This window comes from Morus notabilis, unplaced genomic scaffold, assembly GCF_000414095.1.
Source record: "Morus notabilis unplaced genomic scaffold, ASM41409v2 Scaffold184, whole genome shotgun sequence".
Lineage (NCBI taxonomy): Eukaryota > Viridiplantae > Streptophyta > Magnoliopsida > Rosales > Moraceae > Morus > Morus notabilis.
In genome coordinates, this window is record NW_010387636.1 from 632,142 (window position 1) to 639,751 (window position 7,610).

Below are 7,610 nucleotides of genomic sequence, written 5' to 3' on the forward strand. Positions count from 1 at the left end.
CCATTGGGCCGTACGCCCCCCACTCGTTGGGCCGTAGGCCCCCATTGGGGCTGTAGACCCCCTTTTGGGCCGTAGGCCCCCCTTGGAGCCATAGTACCCCCTCTTTGGGCCGTAGTACCCCCTTTTGAGGTTGTAGGCCCCCCTTTAGGCTGTAGCTCCCCATTGGGGCCGAAGTACCCCCCTTGGGGCTGTAGTACCCTCCCATGACGGCCCCCCTGGGACTGTAGGCCCCACCCTTGGGGCCATTGTATCCCCCTTGGGGCCGTAGCCCCGCCCCCCGCTTGGGGTCGTAGGCCCCCCCTTAGGGCCGTAGTACCTGCCCTTTCGGCCGTAGGCTCCCCTTAGGGCCGTAGGCCCCCCAGGGGCCGTAGTACCCCCTTTGGGCAATAGGACCCCCTTAGGACCATAGCCTCCCCCTTTAGGTCGTAGGCCTCCCCTTGGGGCCGTAGTACCCCCCCTTGGGAACGTAGTAACCCCTTTGGGGCTGTAGGCCCCCCCTTGGGACTGTAGGCCGTCCTCATATGGTTGTAGGCCCTCCCTTGGGGCCGTAGTACCCCCCTTGGGGTTGTAGTACCCCCCCTTCGTGCCGTAGGCCCCACCTTCTGGCCGTAGGCGCCCCTTGGGGCCGTACCCCCACCTTTGGGCCATAGTACCCTCCCCTTGGGGCCGTCAGACCCCCCTAGGGACCGTAGTCCCCCCTTGGGACCGTAGCACCCCTCATGGGGCCGTAGTACCCCCCCCCCCCCCCCCTCGCCCCGTAGGCCCCCTTGGGGCCGTACTACCCCCCTTAGGGCCATAGGCCCCCTATTGGGGTCGTAGGCGCCCCCATTTAGAGTGGTAGGCCCCTCCCTTTGGGCCGTAGTACCCGCCCTTGGGGCCGTACTACCCCCCTTAAGGCCATAGGCCCCCTATTGGGGCCGTAGTCCCCCCCTCTTTGGGGCCGTAGGCCCCTCCCTTAGGGCCGTTGTACCCCTGTTTGGGTTGCACTTAGGGCCATAGGCCCCCTATTGGGGTCGTAGGCGCCCCCATTTAGAGTGGTAGGCCCCTCCCTTTGGGCCGTAGTACCCGCCCTTGGGGCCGTACTACCCCCCTTAAGGCCATAGGCCCCCTATTGGGGCCGTAGTCCCCCCCTCTTTGGGGCCGTAGGCCCCTCCCTTAGGGCCGTTGTACCCCTGTTTGGGTTGCAGGCCCCCCTTGAGGGCATAGTATCCCCTTGGGGCCGTAGGCCCCCCCCTTTTAGGGTCGTAGTACCCCCCCTTGGGGCCGTAGGCCACCCCTTGTGGCCGTAGTACCCCTTTCCCCCCTTGGGGCCATAGTACCGCCATTGGGGCCGTCGGCCCCCTCACCTTTGGGCCGTAGCCCCCCCCCCCCTTAGGGCCGTAGTACGTCCCCTTGGCACCGTAGGACGCCCTTTGGGGCCGTAGTACCCCTCCTTGGTCCGTGTCACGACCCCAAGGATAGGGCCGTGATTATTGGGTTTAATTTAAAATTTAACTCAATTAAACTGGACTGTTCACAAAAATAAAGACATAAATATCAATATAGTTTGCTCTGGAGACTTTCTTTCACAAATAATCTTTAAAACAGTCCATAAAGTCCAATGAAAATAGTACAACTCAGGGACAATGTCGACCAAATACAGTTCGTATACAGAAATACAATACATCTCAGAATTTAAACTGTAAATCTGAAACAAACGTACCGCTTCGAATCTCGTACCTTCAATCCATTAGCATCCACTTATCACGCTGCAAATCTAAACCGCTAACTCTGGAGAAAGGGTTTAAAACATTGAAAACATAATAAAAGTGAGCGGAAGGCCCAGTAGGATATAATCTTATAAAATATTTTTAAATAAAGGTACTCACGGTCAGAAGATATACACCTGGAACCGATCATCTTTTTTTAAAAAAAAAAAGGGAAATACTCACATAGTAGTAGAAAATATCTGAAAAATGAAAATGTGCAGATCATCACACCACTGAACAAGAAGCGGTAAAATGTCTGTCTAGTGAAAAGTCCAGAGCCATAGCTCCACTAAACAAGAAGTAGTTCCATACGGGTTTCGGGACCTGCCCCTAAGGATGCGATTCCTACATTCCGATCTCTGAGGCCACCATGCTTTGTATTATTTCTTAAGATATTTTATTTTAAGAAATGATACTCTGTAAAATTTCATTTCCAAAATCATTGGAAAACTTAATAGCATTCTCATGCTATTCCTTTGAAATCATTTTCTTTAAACATATTTTGTTCTAAAACATTTTCATGGGCCAAAATCATTTAAAGTGAGGCTAACAAGGATATGGACAAGAATATCCTCCCTTTTGGATATCAAACCTGGGCTAGCCTTTCATTCTCCTAGCCTCCGCTTCCCTTAAAGCTTTAATACTTGACCTTCGACACTAGCTTTATCACAAAAGCAATATCTTATGAAGTATTTCTCATTCCTAAAATGAATTAACCTCAATCATGTTTAATTGTTTCCTATTAGTGTGCCTTGACTCAAATCCAAGTTTCACAAATGATTTTATAATTCAGTTTGGGGGTTCTTTAATAATTGAAATCCAATCCATGGGTTTGGTTTCCTATTTAATTTCAGTTTAAAAACAAGTTTTTAAAGAAATTTCGGCAGCATGCCGGCATAAATAGGAAAAATGGCAAACCTGCAATTCAAGTACAATTTCTAAAAAATTCTCCAGAATCCATCAAAATCAGTTTCCAATTAACTAAACAAGTCCAATAACTGAAAATCCCTTAATTTCAGTCAATTCTAACAACAATTTTTCAAATCCAAACCCTAACTAAAAATTATTCAAATCTAACAAAATCAAATTTTCTCAAGCTTAAAATTCGAATCAAAGAGTGGGTTTCAAAGGTTTTTACCTTAAATCACTTGATGGAGCTTTGTCTCCCTTAGTTTCTCCCATTTTCGTTCATTTTTTTTCTTTCTTCCCTGTTTCGGCAGGGAAGTCCAAGAGGGAGAGAGAGAGAGAGAAACCCAAAGAGAGAGAGAACAAGGGCGAGAGAAAGACCAGTGGGAGAGAGAGATCCCGGAGGAAGTGGCCGGCGTGGAAGAAAAAAAAATGAAGAGAGAGAGAGATGTTCTGCTGTGAGAACTAGAGAGAGAGAGTGTAGGCTGGTCAAGGCAGCCACGGGAAGGAAGGGAGGGAAAAGAAAAAGAAGAAAAGAAAAAAAGAAAAAGGAAAAAGAAAAGAAAAGGAAAAAGAAAAATGGAAAAAGGAAAATGTATTAAAATTTAAGTGTATTTCTAAAAACTTTTGGGGTAAATTCATAAATACTGAAAAAAATTTAAAGCCCCTTAATTAATTGTGAAAATCAAATTAGGCACACTAATAAATCACAATTATCATAATTAAACATGCTTAATTCTAGTGGGCGTTACAGCTCTACCCTCCTTAAGGAATTTCGTCCTCGAAATTTGAGCTTACCTTAGGATATGAACATGTATGGATATCATTCTCGCATCTTTGCTTCTAGTTCTCGCGTCGCTTTCTCAATGCCATGGTGTTGCCACAACACCTTCACCTGCGGAATCTCACGACGGCGTAAACTCTTCACCTTCCGATCAAGAATTTGAACTAGAGCTTCCTCGAAAGTCGTGTCATACTGGATCGGCACGTCGTACCATTGTACAATAGCTTCCGGATCAAGTTTACACTCACGAAGCATACAAACATGAAACACACTGGGCACGTGAGATATCTCAAGTGGTAAGGCGAGTCAATAAGCCACGACACCGACTCGTTGCACGATTTGGAATGATCTAATGTATCTTGGCACAAGTTTCCCTTTCATACCAAAATGGGTGATTCCTTTGCAAGATGAAACTCTTAATAAGACAAAGTCACCTTCTATCAGCATAGCTCTTCATCTAATCAAACTTGGATTATCTAATAGGATTCCTTCAACTTGGTAAGTCCTCTAATCTCATGCTTGGGCTGATTTAACGTTCGTTACGAAAACACGTGCAAACCATATTATGTGTCACCAAAGAGTGGAAAACTAGTTTCGAATGAAAATAGACATCTAGGTCTTTCCAACGAGCTATCACATGCCCTATTTTAAATATTCTTAGCCTTTCAAATACATCTTACAAGAAATTGAAATTCTGAAACTTCAACTTTTCAAGGCATTTTGAAAAGTTTCTAAGTGAAACTTCAACTACGCACATCTCGGCCTTCAAAACTCCAAGCAGAGTGATTCCAAATGGTACACCTCACTAATGATGCACACTAAATAGTAGGATTAGTGTCTTAACTGCAGCGATCCTGGTTCTAGAAGTTGGGGTTCAAATTCACACTTTCTGCGTTATGCCAAAAACACAATTTTGACCTTTTTGACGGAAAAGGTCATGAAATATTCCACATAGATCTAACGGGTGTAATTCCAGTTTCTAAATAGAGTAGAGACCTAGAGCTTTGAAACGAGTTATCATTACCCAAATCTGAGCTCTCTAAGTACCTCAAAAACTACTTCTAAGAAATAAAAAATCTATCATTTCCTGGTTTCGATAACTTTTGAGAAGTTTTTGACATGAATCTTCCAATGCGCACAACTCGGGTTACAAAACTCCAAATGACGTGATTTCAACTCCCACACATCACTAATAACATGTTCTAAATGGTAGTAATGGTGGTTTAGGTGCAACAATGCTATTTCAAAAAGTAAGGGTCTCAGTTCTTTGTTTTATCAATTCTTAAAAAAGTGACTTTGACGGCTGTTACGGGAATAATCAGAAAATATTCTACACAGCTCCGCTATTTCAAAAAGTAAGGGTCTCAGTTCTTTGTTTTATCAATTCTTAAAAAAGTAACTTTGACGGCTGTTACGGGAATAATCAGAAAATATTCTACACAGCTCCGAAAATTATAAAATCAGTGTGTAATCAAAGTAGACATCTAGGGCTTTCCAAAGAGCTATCAAAAGCTTAGTCTAGGATAGGTTAAGGTCTCCAAAAACACATTATACCATATCAAAACGTGGCTGTTTTTTTGCAGAATTTCTAGAAATCAAGCTTAACTTCAAAAATGCATAATTTGAGCTATTGTTATCCATTCGAGGTGATTCTTGCGGCTATACGAAGCTTAGGATGTCTAGTTTCTAATTATGTAACCCATTAATTCAATATCATCTCTGAAGATTCCCAGAATTCAACAGTATCGAACCTGTCCAGGTTAAGTTCCTTGACACTTTTTCCAACAAATTGAAAAAATTCATAACTTAAGCTACAAAACTCCTTTTTGGGTTATCCAAATCTCCTATCAAAGCTTGAAAAGTCTATTTTACCTAGAATTCTCCCCAAAATCATGTGGATCAAGTGGGAAAAGTATGATTAAAGTCCAAAACAATAAGAATCAAGAGAGAAATTCCAAAGAACTCATACTTAATGTTAAACAACCACGAAGGCTCCAAACTTCTAATCGTTCAGTCATAAATCAGTTCCTAATTCGAATCCATATTCTTCATAAATCTAGTAAAATGGAGGATTCGTCGACCTTAACAGGAATATACATAAATTGTCATCTAAGTCTCCAAAAATTCCAAAATGAACTCCATAAGAAAGTAGACATGTAGATATTTGATTTGGTATGTTACACGTAAGGTTCATAAATTGACAAGGCCCTCAAAAATAAGTTACAGAAAATCAGAACGGCCTGTCTAGGAAAATTCTTATAGTTGCATGAAATCCATCACGTGGACTAAATGACTTCAAGGTTGATTTTAATGCAATACCTACAATTTGATATCGATTTAGAAAACGTCCAAAGTGTTATTCATACTTATCATTAGAACTACCCGTTCTAATTCCACATGAAATTGACAAGACATCTCCTCAGGAGGGTCGAACCCAACATCTTCAGCCCGAGGGAACTCAACCTCAACTGCTAAAGAAGTTCTCCCATTTAAAATACCACTTGGAATATGAGTCAAAAGTAAGAATGTCACTCACATGGCAGAAAAGAGGTGAATACGACAATTTGCTATGATAGACATCTTGAAACCTATGAATAAGGACTTCCTACGCCTTTTCTGTGGATTCACATGTGTAAAGATAGGGAGAAACATCCATCTTACGGTTCTGCTACGACATCTAAACACCGGTTGAAGAAAACACCTTCATTGTCATGAAAAACAGACTTATGACATTGGCACGGTATACTTCGATTGTCACACCCAATCAATGAAAAAGAAATGAACTCCAATCTCAATAAGTTAGGACCACTCACCTTGTTCAAGTCTTTATGAATTTCATAATTATAGAATGGGACACAAAAACACTTTGTCATCTTCGAATCTCATATCCTGAATATTATCAATTCTAGCTAGAAGTTAATCAACAACATAGACTTCCACCAACTGGAATAGAGACACCCAATTCTGGGAATGATCGAATACAAGAACATCAATCATCGACTTAGAATCTAGAAAGTCAAAGAAATTCACATAGTTGCATTTGACTTTAAAAAAAGAACCAATAGAACTTTAGTATTAAATGGATATTAAATCAAATAACGATCGAATCTTCAAAACCATGTGACTGAATGAGGATCTTCGAAGTCAAGATTGCCAAATCTCGCACCAATTATCACCGTATACCGAAAGGAAATGAACGATATAACATGTTTCTGTATTAGGAACAAAATTACCGAGACTACTATTATAAACAAAAAGCGGTCTTGATCTTAGAATAACATTGATTCATGATATAAAGATAATATGAATCAAAAGATGGTTATCAAGTAGAAAGTCTAACTCCAGTTCAAAACAGATCAAGAATAGAGCTCGAATTTAGAATTCTAAAAGCGAAATGGCAGAGAATGGTATAGGATTAATATCCATAGTCAATGTTGTTGGGAATGGTGTCCTAGAAGCATAAGATGTAATAGGATATTTATTATTTATTTAATAAAAGAGTTTATTCATCATTTTATGTGTATATATTTGTGAATATTTTATGAATATCAATAAAAATTCCGTGAGTATTTCTGTAACCTTAAACATTGTATATAAGTGTTATATACGAGAGGATAATGTTTAAGGATAATAATAAAAAATCAATGTTTATAATGAATTTAATTAAAGTTCAGAATCTTTAATTAAAACATTATTAATACATGTCATTCCTATTTAGAATAGAACGGTGTTATCTGCACTGTTAATATGGTGAGATATTGAATGAGTGTATTTCACATAATGAGATTATGTGGAACAAGGACACAGATACAATATGAATTTTTAATAATTTCTGTTAAGTATAGAAATTCTAATTGAGTCTACCGATGGTCATCTATAGAATGATCTTAATCCTGAGTTATTAAGAAACTCATATTTATGGATTTGTGTCTTTTAATTTACTCGGTACGGATTCTGAGATCCTGAATCCTATTCCTTGTATTTTGGAGACATGATGAAGTAGGTAGCCGGGAATATTATTACACGAGATGGAATCCATTCCTTCTTAAGAAAGAAGTAGATAAATAATTCTCTTGAGGGTTGATTCGGTACTCTGACCAGGAGCTCCGATTCATGAATGTGTTTTATGAATCACTGTCCATTAGAAAATCAATGGTACTCAAGGATAAAGA